Source organism: Panthera pardus, unplaced genomic scaffold (genome assembly GCF_024362965.1).
Source record: "Panthera pardus isolate Hobbes unplaced genomic scaffold, ASM2436296v1 HiC_scaffold_10, whole genome shotgun sequence".
In the NCBI taxonomy this organism is placed as follows: Eukaryota; Metazoa; Chordata; class Mammalia; order Carnivora; family Felidae; genus Panthera; species Panthera pardus.
This window is the reverse complement of record NW_026526655.1, coordinates 60089892-60103002: the sequence shown is the minus strand read 5'-3', so window position 1 is coordinate 60103002 and position 13111 is coordinate 60089892. Positions and strand designations below refer to the sequence as shown.

General features: G+C 39.9%; 1 protein-coding gene across 9 annotated transcripts in view; it reads left to right on the top strand.

Annotated features, from left to right (window-relative positions):
- The window catches only part of RAPGEF4 (Rap guanine nucleotide exchange factor 4), a 290079-nt gene that overhangs the window by 114944 nt on the left and 162024 nt on the right, over positions 1–13111 (top strand). The window contains exon 1 of one of the 9 annotated variants that reach the window (XM_053907662.1): positions 10378–10532. The exons of the other annotated variants lie outside the window; for them this stretch is intronic. The gene's annotated coding sequence lies outside the window, so the exon portion shown is untranslated. Of the gene's footprint in view, positions 1–10377; positions 10533–13111 lie in introns of those variants that run through there. 9 annotated transcript variants of the gene reach the window in all.

Below are 13111 nucleotides of genomic sequence, written 5' to 3'. Positions count from 1 at the left end.
CCTAATTAGAGGAATATGTCTGCTGAATCCTAATCTCTTTAATTGTTGATAGAGCAGGCATGCGATTTGCTATAAATACACATGAGCATTCATTTCTGAAATAATGGCTGTTGCCAAATATATTAGACCAACAGGAGTGCTGGACTAGGGAAGGCTGTGCTGAATAGTTGAGTTTTGGAGGTAATGGACCAGTTGAGAATCATTGCACAGCTGGGCCAGCAGCTGCACCCAGTGCTCTGTCAAGTTTGGCCTCCAATTTCCTTGAACTTGTCCTTGTTTGCCAAAATGATGAACATAGCAAGAGCTCGTTTCAAATGAGCCTGCTGCAAGCAAAAAAGACCCTTTCCAAGGAGTCTTTGTCAAGGTATGTAGTCAACAGTAGCAGTGGCCAAATGAGGTATTGATTAGGGGATGGGAAGTTTGAATAGTCATAAAAATAAAAACCGAAGGCAAAGTGGTAGAATGAGGTAAGCTGGCAGAAGACCAGAGTACATTAAAAGGCTGTATTGGGTCATCACTGTCCTAACTAAAGGACATATGGAAAAATCCCATAATAATATCCAGCAATAATTATCTTGTAGTTAGGAAAAATAAATAGGCCTGTGGGTTGGAAGGCAGCCCAGTAATCTCAACGCCTTTTTTCCTAACATTGTATTGTTCTGATATTCCTTGGGACTGGGTCAAGAGGAAGTGTCGTAGAGAGCATTTTATATTAAGAAGCAGTGACTAAACAATGCGATTAGTGGCAAGCCAAAATAAGAGTAGCAAGGACTTTCCTTTAATTTCTTGGTCCTGGCTTGAGCAAGTATTTATTTAGCATGTACTAATTACCCAGCATGTTCTAGATACATACTCTAACCAAGTAGATTATAAACTTTTTGAGAGCAGACATGTGGATTTATACTTCTCCTGTATAAATCCCATTTCTTGAAAACCATTGTCTTGTTATGGTAATCATTGCAAGTCTGTCTACTTTCTTGACTTTGAAGAGGTTAAATATCAAATCTTTGCTATGCGAAGGCTTTATTTTCCCCTTCAAAAAAGGTGAGTCTCCTCTCTTAAGATTTGACCACTCACAAGTTAGGTGATTTGCGACAAAATACCCCCCGGGAGAGTCTGTTTCCTCTTGTCTGAAATGAAGAAAGTAACCCTCATCCTGCAGGACTGTGAGAAGGAGGCGTGCCTAGTGCACAGGCAGTGCTTTCCTCCTTCATAGAAGATAAGCAGGATAAGTCACCATACGGACTGAGTGCGTGCTGGCCATGGAGGTGGAGGTAGATGTGGGGAGGGAATGAGGAGGGTAGCGGGAAAGCTGGCTCAGAATCTGGAGCAGAACCTTTGATGAGAATATGACCTGAGGCAGGATGGTGCCAGTGGAAATGCAGAGGAAAGGATGAATCTGAAATATATTTTAAAGGGAAAATTGACAGAATGTGGCAGCTGCTTATATTAAAGTAAAGTGAAGAAAAAGATATAAAGAAGGAACAACCATGAGGGCTGAGAGCCAAGATTATGGGTTTGTGATAATGGCAGGTTCGTGTGTGTGTGTGTGTGTGTGTGTGTGTGTGTGTGTGTGGTTTGTTCTCCAAACCCCCCAAAGCTGAAACAATACAGTTCTTCAGGGACTTATAAACCAAGAAAACATAAGAAGAGAGAAGAGGAAATTGGAGTGCCTAGTTAACTTATGTAAAAGGAAAGGGAAAAAAATCAATAATAAACCAATAATATAGGACTAACACTGACAATAGAGTGAGAATTCAAAGGAATTGCCTAAAATGGCAAATCTATGTTTGGAGTTTTTCCCAGACAAGACCCACAATCTGCAAATAATAAGGCTCTTCTGCAATCTTGGAACTTATTTAAGTTTTCCTGAGTTAAAAAAAAATGCCACTGAAAGGATACAAATAGTGTCAGGATTGGGAAGAAAAAGAGCATGAGGAATGGAAATTCTCAAAATAGCTTGGTTTTGAAGAGGAGATGGAAGCCAAAAGATAGCTGGTTGACCTTTCAGAACTTAACCATTCATTATGACTTGTCAGAAAGTTTGACAACTGTTATTCCTTAAATAATTTATTGTGATTTTTCAGGAAATTGAAGCCAAACCACCAACTGGCAAATAGGTTGTGGTCAAATGCTCATTTGCAAATCCTTTATCAGAATAGTGTTGTAAACATCCTTGGGTTACTTTGCAAAAGTCTACACAACTCATCCTACAGTAGAAATCATGTACATTTGCAATAAAAAATTAATAGCAAAAAGACTTTTATGTTAATAATTAAAACATAAGCAGTAAGAATAAGAATGGAAAATGTTTTGAATGCCGGTACTTGGAGAAGTGCAGCTTAATTACAAGATGGTATGGGATGTGGCTATTTTAAAATTGATGCCCACTTTCACTGACTTTAAGAGACTTTGATTTCTTTAATCTTGAAATGTAGGGATTTCCTTGTCCTCCTTGAACTTTACCTTTTTTAAAAAAAAATTTTTTAACGTTTATTTATTTTTGAGACAGAGAGAGACAGAGCATGAACAGGGTAGGGGCAGAGAGAGAGGAAGACACAGAATCTGAAACAGGCTCCAGGCTCTGAGCTGTCAGCACAGAGCCCGACACGGGGCTCGAACTCACGGACCATGAGATCATGACCTGAGCCGAAGTTGGACGCTTAACCGACCGAGCCACTCAGGCGCCCCTACTGAACTTTACCTTTAATAATACCTGCCATGACCAGGATTGTTTTCACACATTGAAAAAGGAAAGGGAATATGGAAAAGATTAAAAGGGGAAGAAGGAAGGAGGGATACCAAAGGTAACTGGAACAAAAGTTAAAAGAAAGAGGAGAAAGAGCAGGTTTGAAGAATGAGTGAGAAAGATATTGCATGAAGGGAAGTTGACAGAGTTCTGGCATTGAAAAGAGGAGTATGTTGCTCTTAAGGAGTAAGAAATAAGGGAGACCACTGGGCCTAATAGCTTGCTGGATCAGCCACTAGGGGGTGCTTAAGACTCAGACAAGTTGTTTCTTGAGTTGTGATGCCACTCATGTGATGGGTAGACCTGGGGATGGGAACTTTTGGTCCTCTTAAGTTTCCCCTTTTAGCCCCCTCTTGTCATCTCTGCCTTCCCTATTCAGTGTGGATACCGTGGCCTATCATTTCAACCACCCTCTTACCAATATTTTCAGTTCTCTCGTTCATCCATTTAATAAAGATGTGTTGAATAATTCCTGTTTGTCAGGCATTGTAGTATTAGATACTTAGAAATGAATAAAACAGATATATGCCAGCCCTTGGCACCTACCAGGCCAAATAAATACCAACCTTTAATCAAAGCAGTTGTGTTCTTTCTCCAGCCTCCAACCAGATGGCTAAGCACTGCTTGAGGAAATCATGTTACTGTCCAGATTGACGCTGTGATCGCTTTATGACCTCCAATCTCAATTGGACCTCTCACTATAGCCCAGCAGTCCTTATATAGTTTTCTAATATATTCCTGACATTCTCTTCCCAACACCTATTTGAAGACTTTTTAACTTTTCTCCAATCTTTGACCAAATCACATCAGTAGATAGCCTTACCTCTTGGCATTCAGGATTTCAACTTCTTGCCACCAAATCTATTACCTGCATAACCCCAATTAAACCAATTGCCTTGAGTACAGTTCAACATGGTGAAAGTCAAATCTGACTCCCCAAAGCCTTGGAAGGCAATGAAAGTCTTTACTGAAAATTTCTTGAGGAGTCAGCCATGAACAAGAGGGGGAACTAATCCCAGAACACATAGCCAGATTTCCTAAAAATTGTTTATAGATGTCTTTCTCCCCAAAGTCTGGCTTCTCATGGCAGCCATCAATTTACAGATGCTCCTGACTTAGGGTGGTTCACCTTAATGATTTTGTGACTTTACAATCATGTGAAAGCAATATGCATTCAGTAGAAACCAAACGTTGAATTTTGACTTTTGATCGTTTCCCAGGCTAGGGATAGGCAGTACCATATTCTCTTGTGATGCTGGGCTCCCAGTTGCCATGTGATCACAAGGGTAAATAACCAATACACAAGGGTAAATAACCAAAACACATTCTGTGTTTCACTTTCAGTAAAGTAGGCAATAAATTATATGAGATATTCAACACTATATTATAAAACAGGCTTTGTATTAGATGATTTTGCCCAACTGTAAGCTAATGTAAGTGTTCTGAGAACGTTTAAGGTAGGCTAAGCTAAGCTATGCTGCTCAGTAGGTTAGATGTATTAAATGCATTTTCAACTTCCATTGGGTGTATTAACCTGTTGATAACTTACGATAACCCTATCATAAGTTGAGGAAGATATATATACTCTTTTTCTGTCCTCCTTCTCTGCCTCTTCCCCTGCCCCCATGTGAATTCACCTTATCTTACTCCTGTCTGTCTGATCTCATTCCTTCATAGGTAGAACAGACTAGTCCATCTTGATGTCTGTCATTTTCCTCCCACCCCTTACCTCAGTCAGCACAAGTCATAGATAGTTCAGCAGGGAAATCATTCTGAGTGAGAGGAAGGCATTGCAAATATTGGTGACTTAATACATACATATTTTTTAAATTGTCCATTTATGTACATCCCTTCCGCCTTTCCACAGGTTAAAATAGAAGAGCTTTTTCCCTCCCCTGATTTCTCCACCTGTGTTCTACAGCTCATTCACCTCCATCTTTATGGGTTGCTTGCTTTATGCACACTTTATTCTATTTGCTATAACTTTCACCTTTTCATCTCTAGTGGATCCTGCTCATCAGAGTGTACTGGGACTCCACCTGCTCCAATCTTAAAAGAAAAAAAAAAAAGATACAACAAAACCTTTATCTTCCCTACATACTCTTTAATCTCCCTAACTTTTTCTCCCCTTTCATAGCTAAACTTCCCAAAGCGATAGCCTACACATCTTGGGTCCTTCCTTCCCCAAACACTCCTCAACCACTATGGTTTAAATTCTACCTCAGCCACTTCATGAAAGCCCCTCTAGCTAAAGTTGTCCACTGTCTACTTGTTCTGAATGTGAAGGGGATTCTGAGTCCTTAATCTTTCTACAGCATTTGACACCGTAGAACACCATCTTCTTTGAAATATAGTCTTCTTGTAGCTTCTTGGTGCTCTCCTACATTGTGGTCTCTGTGAGTTTATCTTTCTTTTTACTTTTATTAAAATACAGGTGATATTCAGGGGCACTGTTCTTTTCTGACTTTGGGAGGAATAGGGTGGGAGTTCCATCCATTCCTGAGCCTTCTGTTAATATTTATATGCTATTGACTTCCACGCTTGGGTCACACCAGCCCTCACCTAAGGAAGTAAGATAGGGATTTCTGCTTGGAAATCTCCTCCAAATTCAAGTGGGACTTGACCCCAGAATGGGGCATTCAGGAGAGAGGCCTCTTTCTCTGACCCACCGCATTAATTTGCTAATAAATTACTCTCTCTCCCAAGCACTTCCCTCAAAGACACCTCACCATCATTATCTATTCTGTTATATTGATCTGCTTTGGGGCTGAAACACTAACTCTGAAACTTTCTTACATTCTTTCTTACTCTATTATTTATAGATAAACTTGATGGAAATTATCCCTCTAATTAAACCAAAGATTTGGAACTCAAAAGACTTTTTTGTCCCATAACTGGTTATTAAAATAAAAAGTGCTTTGCCTTTCTGTGTTTTGAATTAAAAAAAAAAAAGTCTACTTAGCCACTCAGTTGGCTTCTTTGTTTCCTCCAGGTCTTTTTGTGTCCTTGAGGTAATCGAGTGATCCTGGAGCAGTGCAGGGGGTCAGCAGGGCTAGTGGGGCAAGGAGACACAGAGCCTTTAATATTTTAACCTACACTGGAAAGCAAAAGGTAAATGAGTCTGTTTTACTTGTGGTCTGAGGAGTCATCCAAGAGAAAAGACTTTTAAGCCTAAACACGAACGTTCACAGAAGTACCCCTTTGCTTATAAAAACAGATTCCTCATCATCTGAAACTGTACCTATGTCACTTTAAAACCAGAAATGATGGGAAGAGTCTAATTTTTTTTTAGCACTGTGGGAGTAAAATAGATTTGCAACTGAGGACATGGCCATGTGCAAGTTGTGGTCAAAAAGAGAACTAAATCTGCTAGCCTTGTTCAGTTTTACCCTGATCAAATGGGCACAGACTAATGTTCATCCAGGCCAGCCTATAAAGGCAAAGGGGTAAATATTTAAGAAATTATTTTGAACCTTTGAATTCTAACTATATTTTGGAAAGGTTTCATGTGACATGGAAGAAGTCTAGTGGCTTAGGACAGAAAAATAAATATTTACATTGCTTATTTAACATATTTAAAGCTATTTTGTTGAAGAATATAGGATATATGTTAACTATAATGAGAAAAAGAAAGCGGAACACTTTTCATAAATTCACATCGGGTCGTACCTAAGTTAATCCGAATTTTAACTGTTAATCGATGACCGAGAAACTGGAGAAGGTGGGGCATGCTTCAGTTGTTGGGCTCTTATCATCCAGGCATGCAATTGCATTTTGAACAGATTGGAATCAAATGAACAGATTATTGGGCCACCTAACAAAACGGGCATCCCAGTAATCAATATCTGAAATAATAAAAACATGAATTAAATGTTTTTTGATCAATATTATTCACACAACTCATATCCTTAATGATAATGCTTAACTGAAAGACAGACCTTTGCTTCAAGGTTCACTTGCAATCCTCAGAGAACTCTAAATTTGTTTTGACATCCCAGTGCTTCTGGAAAATATGAGTCCTGTATTTCATTTTGTGGAATTAGAGTGGACTGCATAATAACGTGCTCTTACATAACACAGACCATCTCTACTTTTTCATTCTAAGTTTTAAAAAGAGAAATGTGGAGGGGCACGCAGAGTGGGAGGAGCCTTGGAGCGGGGTGAGGAGCTAAGTGTATAATTCTGTCCTGTCAATGGTGTCGTAATTCTTTTACATAGATATGTGTATTTATTTTGAGGGAGAGAAAGAGTGAGCATGAGTGGGAGAGGGGCAGAGAGGGAGACAGAGAATCAAAAGCAGGCTCTGCACTGTAAGCGCAGAGCCCGACTCGGGACTCGATCCCACAAACCATGAGATTATGACTTTAGCCAAAATCAATAGTCTGACCCTTAACCGGCTGAACCACTCAGGTGTCCCGTGCTCATACCTTGCTTAAAGCATTAATTTGTGCAGAGATCTGAACACGGCAGGCAGCTATTTGTCTGAAGCTGACATTTCTGTTCATTTAGAGGACAGAATTATGGTCCAGCTTCATCATAACTAAGTGGAGTCCTATAGTTTTTCCTAATCTAAAAGAGGAGAATGTAGGAAGGGCTTCAAACTCTTAAAACAAACAACTAAATTCTAAAATTCGGTGTTGGAACAAATATAAGCTTATATTAAGTCACATTTGGAGCACCGCAGAAGGAAAGACCTGTGGATGTGGTCTTCCCAAAATACTAGCATCAGGGCAAGTCTGTCAGCGTCCTCAGCTCATTCTGCAGCGGAGAGGCATGTGGAGCTACACAGACGGACGACTCGTCTCTCCCTCGCAAAATGAGTCCTACGTTTTTCAGGCCATTCTAGGCCTCTGGGGAGGACGGCAGTTCATCCAGAGACCTAGACAACGCTGCAATCATCCACATATGTCATTTTGCCTTAGAACTAATGGTGATCTTCCACAGGAGCTCCTGATGTTTGTTCAGAAATCAGAGTGTAGGTGGCTGGAGAACCATTTTGACTACAACAGTTGAGAGCTGGTCCAAAGTTGGAATAAGACAGAGGCTACCTTATACTGCCCCTGACCAACTACCATTCACAGCATAAAATCAAGATTTTATTTTACTGTGTCATTTTTGAGACATAACAAACACTGCATTCCCCAGCTAATAGTATTAGCCAACTAATTTCTTTCAGGAGTGAGAAGAGGTTCTATAATATTTGTTCTTTGAGATGTTCCTCAGTCTTGGAGGGGCTGGCATTTTACCCCGTGTCCCTTTAAGCTATCTGTGTGCTTGTTTCCATTCATTCATTGACTCTTATTGTGTACCAGGCATTATTCTAGGGATGATCTGTAGAGCAGTGAGCAAGACAGATTTATGAGAATGGTAAAGTGTTCACCCAAGAAAGCCTCTTCAAAAGGCACTTTTATTAGCACAAGAGCTTAGTATCATCACTTTATATTGTCCATAGCTCATGTGGAAAAGGAAAATTTACTTTGTCTAAATCATAGGAGGTTTTGAGTCCTTTTTTTTTAGTCCCAGGAACACTTCTTCAACTTGAGACTACCCAAGGCCATCTAAGTGACACAACCTAGGTCTCATCTTTGTTACTTATTCTTTAATGTGAATGGCACTTGAAAGGGCTTAAAGTAGCCTACGTGAAGAAGAAGGGCTCTTCAGATAATTTTTTTCTAAAAGCAGAGATATCTACTCTTGACCCAGATGAATGTCCTGACTTCTAAGTTTTTGCACACTTCAGAAAGGCTTGACTTCCTGCTAAATAAAGTGTTTGTCAAAAAATGAAAAATAACACAAGGAAAAACAGCCAGTCAAGGGCCTGGCATCTGGTAGGTGCTTAGTAAGTGTTTATGGTACCAAATCTGAAGCCAACCAAAAACTTATCCGGAAGCCAAAGGTTAAGTTAAAAAACAAAACTGGCTTTCTTCTCCTCTATGAGAATCTCTAGAATGATTCATTTCCTTTTCTGTAAAGTGTGAATACTAATCCTTAGCTCATGGATTTTTAGGGAGCCTAAGTGAGATAAAACGGGAAAGCTCTTCATAAACAATTAAATTCTTTTCAAATAGAAAGTTTATTATGAGAAAAAAAAAAACAAGCCTGAAGCCTTGATAAATTCATTTATGTATTGTGTTCTCGTGAATAGCAACAAGTTAAAAAACAAACAACTAATATGCGCTATTTTGACCCTCCCCAATGAAAATATTAGAAATCTTTTTGTTGGAGCACCTGGGTGGCTCATTCGATTCAGCATCCGACTTCACCTCGGGTCATGATCTCACGGTTCGGTTTGTGAGTTTGAGCCCACATCAGGCTCTCTGCTGTCAACGTGGAGCCCACTTCAGATCCTTTGTCCCCCTCCCTCTGCCCCAACCCCTATGGAAATCATAGGAAATCAACCCCGCTCATGCGCGTTCTCTCTCTCTCTCCCTCAAAAATAAACATTTAAAAAATATATATATTTTAAAAGTTCTTTCCCTATGGGTAATTTTATACCTGTATATTTTGAGGAAAATAGTAGAAAGCAAAGGAAGGCCAACATCTTGAAAAGAGTTAATGCTAGATTTTGTGTATTGAAAATAACAAAAAATTGGTCTCTGGTATTTAGATATCTTCACCCATGTCACTGTGTGGGGTATATAGGACTAGGGAGTGTGTTCAGAACAACTCGACTCAATCTTCAAGTTGTAAGCCCAGTCACTAAGCCATTTGATCCCTCACTGCATCTGGTGACTTTTACTAAGTTGAGCCATACAAAATTGCTAATATTCAACCACTTTGGGCCTACAAAAGTGGCAATTGCATATATTCAGCCTAATGTCATTCTATTTCTGTTCTTGCATGGGGATCCTTTTGTTTATCTGTTCAGTCTGATATAAACAGCTAGAGGGTAGGGATTATGTCCAATATCTAAATTGAAGCCTGGAAGTCTGAGCTCACACAATATAAAATATGAAAAGAATCCATAAAATATCTTTTCACCTGAGCTGTAGATACTATTTCTGACACCCTTCATGGAGACAATGCAGTGGAAATCATAGGTGTTTAATAGCTGGGGACGCCCTAAAGGTGAACTCCTCACTCCCAGGGAATGATCAGCTCAAACTAGGAGCCATCCTGGAAACTCTGGTACCCCGGGGGTACTGCACTCCCCTGGAATCACCTCCTCATCTCTTATTCCCACTTCTTTCCCACCTAGCCTCCCTATGCTGTCACGGCTGCTTTTGCCTGAGCTTACCAATTAGAGGGATTGAGGGTATCTGCTGCCCTGCTTTTTAAGCCTTTTCTATGGTATCCCCTAGAATGGCAGCCCAAAGTAGGAATGCATTTTACATCAGGACCCTGTACACTATGCTGTATTACATATGTATGTGGCTGGTGTATTTATATCTATATCTTGTATATATATTACCAAGCCAGTTCCCAATTTTGAGAAGCTGTCCAGAATATCTTTTTTGAAATTAGGGTCCAATTAAACTTGTGGAGACTTTAAAGCTTCATGGGAGAGGGAAAAAAATGCCAGCTCAGTCTTTAAGCTTTTTATCCCCCTTAAGCAGCTGTGGCCTGTATCGGTTTATGTCAGGATTTGTTTTCCTATTCCTGTTTTTGAGCAGCCACAACCTTGAAGACGAGCTCTAAGATGGGGCTATGGCTTCAGTTACAAAGTTCTGAAACCCATATAATTAATTCTAGATGGTAATGGCTCATTTCAGTTGCTGTGGAATGTCTTAGAGTGACCAGGAATATCACCAGCATTCTGCTTTTATACGCATGGATATAGCCGGTGAGGTTATTTATCTTTTGCCTGTTTCTTATTCCTAAAATGATTTTATGATTTTATCCTATCTATAAGTTGATATTTAAGTCCATAAAAATCCTGTGTAAAGCCATCAAACTGAATGCATATTAAGGATTATGCTATTTGGATGAGCAGCTTGGGAATATTTAGGTTTTGATCAAAACCTTTGAAATGTTTTCAAAAGAGCTGTAGCACCTTTTGCTCAATTTAAAAATTTGGTATAAAACGTGTATATTTATTTCTATTAGAATAAGAAAAATAAACGCCACTTGCCAGCCTTGGGATTCAGATAACTTACCTAAATGTGGCTTGGCCAGTGGCCCACTGCTTTTAATTCACAAAAAGCCACATATATTTTCTTTTAAAAATTTTTTTTAATGTGTATTTATTTTAGAGAGAGAGCACGAGTGGGGGAGGGACAGAGAGAGAGAGAGAGCGCGCGAGACAGAATCAGAAGCAGGCTCCAAGCTCTGAGCTGTCAGCACAGAGTCTGACACAGGGCTCGAACTCACAAGCGGTGAGATCATGACCTGAGCTGAAGTCTGACACTTAACCGACTGAGCCACCCAGGCGCCCCTCACATATATCTTCTAAGGCGAAAAAAAGAGACAGTTACTTCTCCCTATAAGGTTCCATCATTATCAAACCAGACTGTATCATATCTGAAATCCTGCTAATTTGCAGGAATTAGAGACATCAATAAGACTTTTCTTATTCGAGTTTCAGAATGTTGCTCAAAAGGGAAACTTGTGAATTCACTCGCCTTCCATTTTTCCTGATTTTTGAGGTGTGGAGGCTCTCAGCAGAGTGTTTTGATGGGTATTGGCACGTTGTCTGCCGGAGAGAGAGCTGACTCAAGTGAAATGTGGCAATCACAGGACATCGCTTTTCAAGAACTTGGAGAAATGCCTCCCAGAGTCCAGGGTTAGATGGAGTGTTGTGGAGGGTGAGGCACAAAATCTAGATGATTTATCTCAGCTTCTGACCCATTTTATATCCTTGAGTAAATCACTTAACCCTTCTGTGCCTAGGCTTTCAGTTGTAAAATGGAAATAAGGTCCCCATTTCCTAGACCTCATTTGAAGGGATATTATACATTCTGACAAAAAGAGGAAACAAATTGCTCTTGGCACTGAAGGAAATTCCACAGGGGAGTTGCAACGGTTTTTTTGAGATGGTAGCATTATGGAGATAAGCAAATGATCATCCAAGGCAAATATATATTAAAACGAGGGTAAGTCCTTCGGATCCAAAAAAACATTTCTTGTGAAGGTAGTATATTCCAGGCACTTTCCCATTTACTCTTCCATGGTTCTTTAATCCTCCCAGTCAGGAGGGCCGGGCGGCAGTTGGTTAGGGTCCTATTACTGGTTTTACAAATAAAGAAACTGAAGCTTAGAGAAGTTAATCAGCCTGTTTGAGCCATACAACAGGAGAGAAGCAGAGCCCAGGAGCAAGTCTTCTGGTGCTGGGTCCCATATCCTTCTCATTACACACCACCTACCTTTGAGGTGACATGAAAAGATGTGAGAACTAAAATCACATAAATCTAAAATCCAATTTCTGAGACACCTGGGTAATTCAAATACCTGTATTTAGTTTCTAAATTGTAACTTAGTTTCTACAGTCCTTCTCTCCTGGAATCAACTATACCTCTCTAGTGTATAGATTATCACCTTGTTTCAGCTTTATTGTTTCTACCAAATATATGTTAACTGTTAAATGGTTTTTACTGGTACTTTTAGTCCCTGTTAACACAACTCTTCAGAGGCATATATGTGCAAAGCTAGGATTCTTTTTGAAAATATATGACTGACTGGCTTCTGGTGAGCAATCGTAGCAGCATTGTTATGCCTGTCTTTACAATTTACAACTTTTAGGTTAAGGAACTTTTTAAGCCATCTGGATGGTCTGCTAGTTGCCAAGCCCTGGTTGTGTATTTCTTATAGTGTAGGATTTAATACTCATGGGGGTTCTGTTGCAGTCATACTGTCCTGCACAAAAAAGTAAAAGCTGTTGTGTCACCAAACATGCCCTCTCTTTGCCATGAGTTAGAGATTATGTTTTTGAAATCTTGTCCGAGAGGCTGAACAGCTGAGGAAATTCTTGCTTTTCTTTCCAGCTTCCCAAGCAGCAGCGGTGTTGCCAACCCCACCTCACTTAGGCTCTCGTTGTCTATGAACAGTTCAGACTGACTGGAACACGTTTATTGAATGCCCATTCCTTGGGTGCATTAGTCAAATGCCATTGATTGTTATAATACACCACCAGCTCAGGGAAGGTAATGGGGCTCTTTAATTGGAGATGCTACTTTAGAGGACAGAGTGTAAATCATTGAATACAAAGTTCAATGATTTTTTCCACAGTGACTACAATGTGTCTATGATTGCACCCTCAATATAGTCAGACAAAAGAGGAATGGCTGATACTCAAGACTAGGCATTGGGAGACCCCTAAGAACTCTAAGATTCGTCCTATTTTCATCTTGTCTTGAAATATTCTCACATGTCCTACTGAAACCTTGGTTCAGAGGGATGCTACTGTGTGTGTGCATACATGTACAT